This window comes from Mustelus asterias, chromosome 25 (genome assembly GCF_964213995.1).
Source record: "Mustelus asterias chromosome 25, sMusAst1.hap1.1, whole genome shotgun sequence".
Classification (NCBI taxonomy): Eukaryota; Metazoa; Chordata; class Chondrichthyes; order Carcharhiniformes; family Triakidae; genus Mustelus; species Mustelus asterias.
Genome location: NC_135825.1, coordinates 39,299,226 through 39,311,912, shown reverse-complemented (window position 1 = coordinate 39,311,912; position 12,687 = coordinate 39,299,226). Strand labels below are relative to the sequence as shown.

General features: G+C 42.7%; 1 protein-coding gene across 8 annotated transcripts in view; it reads left to right on the top strand.

The window, feature by feature from the left end:
* The window catches only part of LOC144511899 (protein phosphatase 1 regulatory subunit 12B-like), a 317,939-nt gene that overhangs the window by 110,952 nt on the left and 194,300 nt on the right, over positions 1–12,687 (top strand). The window lies entirely within an intron of this gene.

Here is a 12,687-nt window from a genome sequence, read left to right as displayed (position 1 = left end):
TCCCCTCCTGCAGATCGTCTGTGTATATGGTAAATAGTTGAGGCCCCACCACCGATCCCTGCGGCACGCCACTGGTCACTGATTGCCAACCGGAAAAGCACCCATTTATTCTGACTCTCTGCTTTCTGTTAGATAGCCAATCCTCAATCCACACTAACACTTTACCCCCAACTCTGTGTACCTTTATCTTAGGCAACAACCTTTTGTGAGGCACCTTATCGAATGCCTTCTGGAAATCTAAATACGCCACATCCACTGGTTGCCCTGTCAACCGCACTTGTTATATCCTCAACAAATTCCAGTAAATTAGTTGCTTTTGGATCTAGATTGCTTACGTTGTTGTCGGCTTCTGACTGATGATAAGAACACTCCGAATTCTAGTGGAAGTATCATGCCATGTTTGGCAAGATATGGAGCAACCATTTGCAGCTCTTCCAGGCCAGGCAAATGGTTGCATGGTTTCTGACTATCCCAAGAATACTATCAGTTGGGGGTGACAAGGAGGGAAAAATGTTTCTATTCTTATGCATATAATCTTGACTGCCTATATAATAATAATTGTAGATTTAAATAGGGCCACATTTTTAGCTGTTTACCTAGCTACCCTTCTCTTCCAATACATCGTACTTTTTTTTGTACCTAATTGATTTTGGCAATCTAGGTGGCAGTGGCGAAAATATTTAGAATTCAGTTTTAGAAGTGAAAGATGAATGGTAATATTAGCCACAACACATCTTTTGTCAAATTACTTTGTTTAGATAAAACCTTTCACAATCCCAGGATGTCCCAAAGCACTTCCCAACTAATGAAGAACTTTGAAACCGAGTCAATATTGACATATCAGAAATCTGGCTGCCAATTTGTGCGCAATAACACATTACAAATAACAGTAAAATAAAATCATCTCGACACATAGACGAGGGAAGAGCGGTAGATGTGGTTTATATGGATTTCAGCAAGGCGTTTGATAAGGTGCCCCATGCAAGGCTCATTGAGAAAGTGAAGGGGCATGGGATACAAGGGGACATTGCTTTGTGGATTCAGAACTGGCTTGCCCACAGAAGGCAAAGAGTGGTTGTAGATGGGTCTTTTTCAGCATGGAGGTCGGTCACCAGTAGAGTGCCCCAGGGATCTGCTCTGGGACCCTTGAATCATAGAATCATAGAAACCCTACAGTGTAGAAAGAGGCCATTTGGCCCATCGAGTCTACACCGACCACAATCCCACCCAGGCCCTACCCCCATATCCCTACATATTTACCCGCTAATCCCTCTAACCTACCCATCTCAAGACACTAAGGGGCAATTTTAGCACGGCCAATCAACCTAACCCGCACATCTTTGGACTGTGGGAGGAAACTGGAGCACTCGGAGGAAACCCACGCAGACACGAGGAGAATGTGCAAACTCCACACAGACAGTGACCCAAACTGGGAATCGAACCCAGGTCCCTGGAGCTGTGAAGCAGCAGTGCTAACCACTGTGCTACTGTGCCGCCCAGAATCTTGGTCTTTGTGATTTTTATAAATGACCTGGATGAGGAAGTGGAAGGATGGGTTGGCAAGTTTGCTGATGACACAAAGGTTGGTGGTGTTGTGGATAGTGTAGAGGGATGTCAGCAGTTGCAACGAGACATAGATAAGATGCAAGACTGGGCGGAGAAGTGGCAGATGGACTTCAACCCAGAGAATTGTGTGGTGGTTCATTTTGGCAGGTCGAATAGGATGAAAGAATATAATATTAAGGGTAAGACGCTTGGCAGTGTGGAAGATCAGAAGGATCTTGGGGTCCGGGTTCATAGGGCGCTCAAAGCAGCGCCGCAGGTAGAGGCTGTGGTTAAGAAGGCGTATGGAATACTGGCCTTCATCAATAGAGGAATTGAGTTTAGAAATTGGGAGATAATGCTGCAGCTGTATAGGACCCTGGTCAGACCCCACCTGGAGTACTGTGCCCAGTTCTGGTCGCCTCATTACAGAAAGGACATGGAAGCCATAGAAAGGGTGCAGAGGAGATTTACAAGGATGTTGCCTGGATTAGGTGGCATGCCTTATGAGGATAGGTTGAAAGAGCTAGGTCTTTTCTCCTTGGAGAGGCGAAGGATGAGAGGTGACCTGATAGAGGTGTATAAGATGTTGAGAGGTATTGATAGAGTGGATTCTCAGAGGCTTTTACCCAGGGCTGAAATGGTTGCCACAAGAGGTCACAGGTTTAGGGTGCTGGGGAGTAGATACAGAGATGTTCGGGGTAAGTTTTTCACTCAGAGGGTGGTGGGTGCGTGGAATCGGCTGCTGGTAGTGGTGGTGGAGGCGGATTCGATAGGGTCTTTTAAGAGACTTTTGGATAAGTTCATGGAAGTTAGTAAGATAGAGGGTTATAGGTAAGCCTAGTAGGTAGGGACATGTTCGGCGCAACTTGTGGGCCGAAGGGCCTGTTTGTGCTGTAGCTTTTCTGTGTTCTATGTTCTATCTGTTGTGTGAGGCAAGAAATAACTGCTAACTGTGGCATCGGGGGGATATTCTTGCTCCTCTTTGAATGGGACCATTCATGCCTGCTCGAGAGGGCCACCAAACCTCAGTTTAATGTTGCATGCATTTCTACATTGCAGATCTCTGAAGTGGGACTTGAACCCAACTATGAGCGAGTGCTACCACTGAACCTTGGATTACGCTGTTAACCATTAACTGCTAGTGATAGCATATAGTCTGTCTATTACTTTATTGTAATTCTGCATAAAATTGAATTCTGTGGAATTCAACCTCCTCAGATCAAGTTACAAAATGTAGTGCAAATTAATGGTGTCAATCTTATATTATTGTAGACATGTTTAGTGATAGTTAAATTAACATATTCAGGTTGGAGCTAAATAAATTATTGTTCACTGTATGGGATTATACAACTTCAGTCAGAGTAGAATTATTTATTTGCATTATATATAGCTGGCAATAGTATTGTTTTGCAGCAAACGTTTTGTGTTGAAAATAAGTTATGGTCTACCAATATGGCTAACAACATTGATACATATTAGTTCTCTGAGACATTAGCAAAGTTTGCATTTAAATTCAGATACATCTGTCCAGCAATCATAAGCAAGTTCCTTCCTGCAATTATTTGCATTTTTCTTTTACTAATGGCGATTTAACAATACTATCATAATGTATACTGTTGTCCAGCAAATGTCTTCCCTTTGTCACCCTGCTGTCTTGTATTTTAAAAAATTGGTTTGGAAGCCATAATAACGTTATGAAAGTACTGGGGCTGGATTCTCCAACCTTGCCCACAGCCAGGATTCCCTGATCCCACTGCAGTGAATGTAGATTTGGCTGAACGCCAAGCTCTCTGTTCTCGCTGGCAACAGGACATGAATGGCTGGAGAATTCCATCCCTAGTATTGTTATCTTTCTCCTCGTATTAAAAAGCAGTGTTCGTGAACATTAAACAGTCTAAAATATATTCAGCCTGAAACTATGCCACATGATTTATAAAATGGATCGTCGCCAATGACTAATTTTCTTGATCTTTTACTGTCAAAAGAAAAATCGATGTTGAAGCATGCAATAAGGAGCTATCATTTTAATTAACTACATTTTTGCAGAAGTCTAGATTACTCAATTAAATTTGTCCTCAGAAAATTGTAACCCCAGGTTTTTAAAAGATTCAGAAACCAATCGGCTCTAGGCCTAAATTCCTTTTAGTAAAGCTGAAGTTCAGCTCCAGAATTTAGCACAACGTTTTCTTTTAGGTAAATAAGTAGAATTTGATAAACATTAGGATTGAGTGTTCGATAGGTATGTAGAATGCAGGTATTTCAAAACAATATCAAAGGAAAGTGTGCAAAAAAAATGAATTGCCTTTTTCAAATAAACTCATGTCAAATCCAAATTAATAAGTAGAATCTAGATTCTCAAGCTTTTGTCTGCCAGCTGGATCTCGCTGTCATGTTCCAAATTACATTTCCTGGTTTTTAAACTGAAGTACTATATTTGGAAAACATGACAATTTATACTGAAATTTGCATATTAGCGCTAAACCTCATGGTCAGTTTCTATTTTACGTTATATGTTATAAATACTATTAATCTTATATCTGTTGAATCTGAAAATCTCTTGTCTTGTGCATTCCAAATTGCCTCATTGTGCCTTTCAAAGATAATTGGAGAATAAGTTACTTGAAACACAAAATTAACCTTTATCTATAATTCATTTTCTTAACAAATTAATTATACTAACAAGTCGGCTCATTTCAGTCCACACTTCAAACAGTACAAGTCTGCCCTCTTGAGGCGCTTGTATGGAATAGAGGCTTTGTATTTGTTACAAACAAATGCCACTTGGCAATGAATATTAATAACAATTGGCATGGAAACCATTACTTTGGATATACTTTGCATTTAATTTGTGACATTGACAAGAAAATTAATTTTCAGTTGTTGAATTTCACTATTTCCTCTCAAGTTTATTTATTAGTGTCACATGTAGGCTTACATTAACACTGAAATGGAGTTACTCTGAAAATCCTCTAGTCGCCACACTCCGGCGCCTGTTCGGGTACACTGAGGGAGAATTTAGCAAGACCAATGCAACTGACCAGCACGTCTTTCGGACTGAGAGGGGAAGCTGGAGCACCCAGAGGAAACCCACACAGACACGGGGAGAATGTGCAAATTCCACGTAGACAGTCACCTAAGGCCAGAATCGAACCTGGGTCCCTGGCACTGTGAGGCACCAATGCTAACAACTGTGCCACCATGCCATCCTCTCTCTTGGAAAAAGCATCAGCAATAATTTGGGAAGAACATGCAGATTGAGATTGAGAAATAGAGATGTGCAGGATGCTCAAGGATTTGCAGACTTCCTGGTTTAGCTCTTAAGTTTTCAGGTTACTTGCTCCATGGAAACACCCATTTGAATTGCAGCAGCTTTATTATTTGAATTTTAACATTCAAATCAAGTACACCATAGAACATAGAACATAGAACATTACAGCGCAGAACAGGCCCTTCGGCCCACGATGTTGCACCGACCAGTTAAAAAAAAAAACTGTGACCCTCCAACCTAAACCAATTTCTTTTCGTCCATGAACCTATCTACGGATCTCTTAAACGCCCCCAAACTAGGCGCATTTACTACTGATGCTGGCAGGGCATTCCAATCCCTCACCACCCTCTGGGTAAAGAACCTACCCCTGACATCGGTTCTATAACTACCCCCCCTCAATTTAAAGCCATGCCCCCTCGTGCTGGATTTCTCCATCAGAGGAAAAAGGCTATCACTATCCACCCTATCTAAACCTCTAATCATCTTATATGTTTCAATAAGATCCCCTCTTAGCCGCCGCCTTTCCAGCGAAAACAATCCCAAATCCCTCAGCCTCTCCTCATAGGATCTCCCCTCCATACCAGGCAACATCCTGGTAAACCTCCTCTGCACCCTCTCCAAAGCCTCCACATCCTTCCTGTAATGTGGGGACCAGAACTGCACACAGTACTCCAAGTGCGGCCGCACCAGAGTTGTGTACAGTTGCAACATAACGCTACGACTCCTAAATTCAATCCCCCTACCAATAAACGCCAAGACACCATATGCCTTCTTAACAACCTTATCTACTTGATTCCCAACTTTCAGGGATCTATGCACACATACACCTAGATCCCTCTGCTCCTCCACACTATTCAAAGTCCTCCCGTTAGCCCTATACTCAACACATCTGTTATTCCTACCAAAGTGAATTACCTCACACTTCTCTGCATTAAACTCCATCCGCCACCTCTCGGCCCAACTTTGCAACCTGTCTAAGTCTTCCTGCAAACTACGACACCCTTCCTCACTGTCTACCACACCACCGACTTTGGTGTCATCAGCAAATTTGCTAATCCACCCAACTATACCCTCATCCAGATCATTAATAAATATTACAAACAGCAGTGGCCCCAAAACAGATCCTTGAGGTACACCACTTGTAACCGCACTCCATGATGAATATTTACTATCAACCACCACCCTCTGTTTCCTATCCGCTAGCCAATTCCTGATCCAATTTCCTAGATCACCCCCAATCCCATACATCTGCATTTTCTGCAGAAGCCTACCATGGTGAACCTTATCAAACGCCTTACTAAAATCCATATATACCACGTCCACTGCCTTGCCCCCATCCACCTCCTTGGTCACTTTCTCAAAAAACTCAATAAGGTTAGTAAGGCACGACCTACCTGCCACAAAACCATGCTGACTATCACCTATCAATTCATTACTCTCCAAATAACTATAAATCCTATCCCTTATAATTTTTTCCAACATCTTGCCGACAACAGAAGTGAGACTCACCGGTCTATAATTCCCGGGGAAGTCTCTGTTCCCCTTCTTAAACAATGGGACAACATTCGCTAACCTCCAATCTTCTGGTACTATACCAGAGGCCAACGACGACCTGAAGATCAGAGCCAGAGGCTCTGCAATCACTTCTCTTGCCTCCCAGAGAATCCTTGGATAAATCCCATCCGGACCAGGGGATTTATCTATTTTCAGACCCTCCAGAATATCCTGCACATCCTCCTTATCAACTGTAATACTGTCTATTCTACTCCCTTGCAACCCAGTGTCCTCCTCAGCTATATTCATGTCCCCTTGCGTGAACACCGAAGAGAAATATTGGTTCAATGCTTCACCAATCTCCTCCGGTTCCACACATAACTTCCCTCTGCCATCTATAACTGGCCCTAAACTTGCCCTAACCAACCTTCTGTTCTTGACATACCTATAGAACGCCTTAGGATTCTCTTTAACCCTATCCGCCAAAGTCTTCTCATGTCCCCTTTTAGCCCTTCTAAGCTCGCTCTTCAACTCCCTCTTAGCCAATCTAAAGCTTTCTAGTGCACTACCCGAGTGCTCACGTCTCATCCGAACATAAGCCTCCTTTTTCTTTTTAACCAACAAAGAAACTTTTTTGGTGCACCACGGTTCCCTAGCCCTACCAATTCCTCCTTGCCTGACAGGGACATACCTATCACAGACTCGCAGTAGCTGCTCCTTGAAAAAACTCCACATGTCGGACGTTCCCAGTCCCTGTATCTCCTAGTCCAACCTATGTTTCCTAATTCTCTCCTAATAGCCTCATAATTACCCTTCCCCCAGCTAAAACCACTGGCCCGAGGTTCATGCCTATCCCTTTCCATCACTAAGGTGAACGTAACCGAATTGTGGTCACTATCACCAAAATGCACACCAACTTCCAAGTCTAGCACCTGGTCTGGCTCATTTCCCAGCACCAGATCCAATATAGCCTCACCTCTAGTTGGCCTGTCTACATACTGAGTCAAAAAACCTTCCTGCACGCTTTGAACAAAAACTGACCCCTCTAACGAGCTAGAGCTATAACAATTCCAGTCAATATTAGTCAAGTTAAAATCCCCCATAACAATTGCCCTATTACTTTCACTCCTAAGCAGGATTGACTCCGCAATCCTTTCCTCAACCTCTCTAGAACTTTTAGGAGGTCTATAAAAGACTCCCAACAGGGTGACCTCTCCTCTCCTATTTCTAATCTCCGCCCATACTACCTCAACAGATAAGTCCTCATCAAACCTCCTCTCTGACACTGTGATACAATCTCTGACCAATAATGCTACCCCTCCCCCTCTTCTACCTCCTTCCCTACTTCGACTAAAACATTTGAACCCCGGGACCTGCAGCATCCATTCCTGCCCCTGCTCTATCCATGTCTCTGAAATAGCCACAACATCGAAGTCCCAGGTACTGATCCACGCTGCAAGTTCACCCACTTTATTGCGAATACTCCTGGCATTGAAGTATACACATTTCAAACCCTGCTCCACCCCACCTCTGCAATGCCGTGCATTGCAGTCCCCATCCATGCATCCCTCACTTTCAGCCCCACTACTCAGGATCCCTCCCCCCCCCCGAATCAGTTTAAACCTCCCTGCATGGCCTTAGCAAATTTACCCCCCAGGATATTGGTCCCCTTCTGATTAAGGTGTAGACCATCCTTCTCATAGAGGTCACACCTTCCCCAGTACGAGCCCCAATTGCTTAAGTACCTGAACCCCTCCCTCCTGCACCATCCCCTCAGCCATGAATTCAAACCTTCCCTCTCCCTATTCCTCTCTAAACTATCCCGTGGTACAGGCAAGAGTCCAGAGATAACCACTCTGTCAGTCTTGGCCCTTAGTTTCCACCCCAACTCCATAAATCCCTGCCTAATATCCCCTTCCCCTATCCTCCCTATGTCGTGTGTCCCCACATGTACAATAACTTGTGGTTTATCTCCCTCCCCCCTAAGAGTCCTGAATACCCTGTCAGACACATCCCGGACCCCAGCCCCTGGTAGGCAACACACCAACCCTGAGTCCCTACCTTTAGTTCCGACCCTCCTATCTGTCCCCTTAATTGTGGAGTCCCCAATCACAAGGCCCAGTCTTTTACAGCCCCTAACCACCTGAGCTTTCTCACTCGGCTCACCCCCAGAGATCTGCTCTCTATGCTCAGTTGATTCCTCCTCAACTGTAGCCTCCAGCACCGAAAACCTATTATGGAGGGGAACCGCCCCAGGGGATTGTCTTCCCGATTGCTTCTTACCCCTCCTCCTGGCATTGACCCAAGCCTCATTTCTAGGAGTTACTATTTCTCTATAACTCCTATCAACTTCCACCTCCGCCTCCCGAATTATGCGGAGTTCCTCTACCTCCCCCTCCAGCTCCTTTACACGCTCCTCCAGAAGCTGCAATCTAATGCACTTCTTACAACTAAAATCTCCTGAAACACTACTGGATTTCCTCACCACATACATCCCACAGGAGATGCAGCATACTGCCTGAACTGCCATCCCTGAAGCCATTACCAGCAAGAAAAAAAGAAAACAAAAAACTTCCCCACACTTATAATTAGGTTAGAGGAGGATGGAAGGGTGGGATCCTCTACCAGTGTAGAGGATCGGGTATCTCCTCTGCACCAATTTATAGGGCTAGGGGCCCAAGAGAAAAAAAAAAAACTACTACTGAGGGGGAACCTCCCAGGTAACTGACTTTTAAAGTTAAAATAAAAACCCTTCCCAGACTCCTTTGCTGCCCACTTCTAGTTTTCACTTTAAACTTGAAAAACTGCTGTTAAAGTAAAGGCCAAAAAAAATACACACACTAGCTGACTAATTAAATAAATAAACAATTCAATTAATCCAATTAATCTCTTACCAGCACTGCTGCTTTTCAATCACCCCTCTCAGCTTGCTCCAGTGGATCAATGAGCATGGAAGTGTTTAGCAACTAACACCACACTGCATACCCATTTTACCCCATTTCCATCCTCCATTCTTTAATTTGGTTTTATAATTATTGTTCTTCTACCCTCAACTGCATCTTGTATTTTTATAATGCCTTTGAAGTCATGAAAGGTGCTTCACAGAAGCATTATGAAACAAAACATCACAATATTGTGCCTTAAAGGTAAAGGTTTAGGAAGGAAATTCTAGAGCTTGGGCACTCGAAGGGCGGCACGGTAGCACAGTGGTTAGCACTGCTGCTTCACAGCTCCAGGGACCTGGGTTCGATTCCCGGCTTGGGCCACTGTCTGTGTGGAGTTTGCACGTTCTCCTTGTGTCTGCGTGGGTTTCCTCCGGGTGCTCCGGTTTCCTCCCACAGTCCAAAGATGTGCGGGTTAGGTTGATTGGCCATGCTAAAATTGCCCTTAGTGTCCTGAGATGCGTAGGTTAGAGGGGTTAGTGGGTAAATATGTCGGGATATCAGGGTAGGGCCTGGGTGGGATTGTGGTCAGCGCAGACTCGATGGGCCGAATGGCCTCTTTCTGTGCTGTAGGGTTTCTATGATTTCTGTGATTTCTAGCCAAGAGGAGCAGAGATATCTTTGGCGGCCTATGGGCTGGAGGAAATTAGAGATTGGGTGTGGCCAGGCCAGGGAGGAACGTGAAAAGTAGGATGAGAATTTTAAAGTTGAAATGTTTAACCCAGACCCTGTATAGGTCTTTGAACATGGATAATGTATATTTGGTGCAGATAGCACAGTTTTGGATAACCTCAACTTTGCGGTGGGTAGAATACAGGAGGCTTGACCATGTGTGTTAGAATAACCTGATTCAGGCTTGGAGAGAGAAAGGGATGGAATTATTGGAAAGGGAGTGGAACAGGGACCAAAGGCAATGTATTCACTCTTTATATTTAGTTGGAGGAAATTTGTTATCCAATTCCAGATGTTGGGTATGCAGTCTGATAATTTACGGACAGTGGAGAGTTTGAGCGAGGTGGTACTAAAGTAAACATAGGTATCATAGTGAAGTGGGAAAAATATACAGATGGGTACACATAAACTGGCTGCCTGGCACATAAACAGTCACCTGGGAAAGAGACATTAAACAGGCACTGACTTTCAGTACAGACAGCCACCTGAGATTAAAACATAAAGGACAGACAGCTATTCAAAGTTAAACATGCAGGAATCAAATCCTGCAGGAAGCCAGCCAGGACTTGAGGCACTCTTTCGGATAAGGACAATAGGGTTGGATAACGAGATTAGCTACAGGTGGGATTGGGAATACATAACTGCAGGAAAACCAATTACTGTAAATTACTATATGAATAGACCGAAACTAAAACCATTGATGGTCACTGACGAAGGAAATGTATCCATTCATAGAACAATGCGATGTTAACATGCTTATGTCTGTATCTGTCTGTATTTGTCTATAACGATGTGTTAACAATCGATCATCAACTTGATTACAACGATATGATAATGGCTAGATGTCCGGTCCATCTATTGTGTAAAAGGTATAAAGATGGACTGCTCCTATTGTCTCATTGAGAGAAGGTTTGCTGCTTGTTAGTGCCTTTTCTCCACAAAGCTTTGTTAAAATACAACTGTATTCTTGAAACCTTCAAGCCTGACTCAGTGGTACATTTCCCACAACAATATGTATGTGGAAACTGATGTATTCATGCTTGTGATCGTCGATAAACGTGAACTTTCCTCGTCAGGAATGGTGGTTGACCATGTGAGCTGCTGTTTGGAACATAGGAATGCAGGAACAAGAGTAGTCCCTTAAGCCTGAGATCATGGCTGATCTGTGACCCAACTCCATATGCTCGCCTTTTTGTCAAATCCCTATTTATGTGTCATTTGCAGAAGAATATTCCAAACCTCTGCCAGGGTAGGCCTCTGGCTTGACTTGTATGCTTGTATCTTGGTTTATTTTCTCTTCCATTTTTGACAATCAGACATTAGTTCATTATTGCTTTAGCTTTGGCAAAGCTGCCAACTAGTTTAAATGTTTTCTGACCCTTATCAAAGACTACAAGGAATTTAAATACTCGCTTTCAATTGTCCACAACTCTTTAAATTTTTTCTTGCATATGTACAAATTTGCAAATAAAATTGAGTAATTATTTAGCTAATCACTGAAGGCTAATCACAGTAATTGCGACCAATGTAACAATCATCAAATGTTGTAAAAACTCATCTGGTGCACTAATGTCCTGTATGAAAAGAAATTTGTCTTCCTTACCTAGCCTGGCCTACATGCAACTCCAGGTTCACAGCAATGCAGTTGATTCTTAACTACTCTCAGTCCAAGGGCAGTCACAGCTGGGCGAGCCTTGCCAGCGATCCCCTTATCTCATGAGAGAATAAAGGAAATAAATACAACCAATGACAATAGAATTGAGCAAAATGAGAAAGAAGCTGGGATAGAACAAAACTCTTGATTCTAGACAAATTTAGCCTCAGACTTGAAAACAAAAAGAATAAAATGTATGATTTGAGAAGACCTAAATTTTAAGTTAGAGATTAGTCATAACTTTGTATTCATAATTTTCATAATAGGTTGCAGTCAATCTTTCATGTGGTGATATAAAATACGATTCATAATTGCTAATTATTGGATTATATGTCATTACAGTATCAGAACATTATGCTCTATTTGTCTTCCCAGCTCGTGTAGGAACTGGTTACGATACTTATGTTGTAACACTGTATCATTTTCAGGTGCTACTCTCTTTGCATATTAAGCATCCACTATCAATTGGTTAGCTTAGTTTTAATGTGTATCCTATAATCAGTCCTGATACAAGCTAGGAAGTTGAATACAGGTCCACAATGTACCACAATGTGCAATGTTTAGTTAAGAGATTATTATTGAGTTAAGAGATTAGACCACCCAACTTTCTTTAGTCAACTCAGTTGGAATAAATATTTCATACCAAGTACTTCAATAATAATAGAAAAGTTATTTTAAATCATTGAGTAGTATGGCCTGGAATTTGCAGTTGTACTGACAGTGAAACTGTCATGACTGACATTGCTTCCACACGCGCACAGTTAAACGTGATAATTCAGAAGTTGTTGCCCATGATTTCCTTCTCTCCAGGGCTTGGTGCTGCACTCTTCACCAATGTAATGTAACATGAATTCTAAAATTTTATGCCCCCACTTGCTGTAACAGTTGTTGAAAAAGTTGGGCCTTGGTGAATGGGGTGTAACTGAGTTCTAAGTCATAATTACAGCTAGGCAGCTTTTCTGACCATGAAAAAATAAATTTTAAAATACCAGTGTCTTCCCTCTATTTAAAAAATGCTCAAATTTTTAAAGTTAATTTCATGCTATTTCAGCTTCTACTACAATCCCACGTACGTATCTCAATCTTTAGTTTGCTGTCTATTAGAGCAGGGC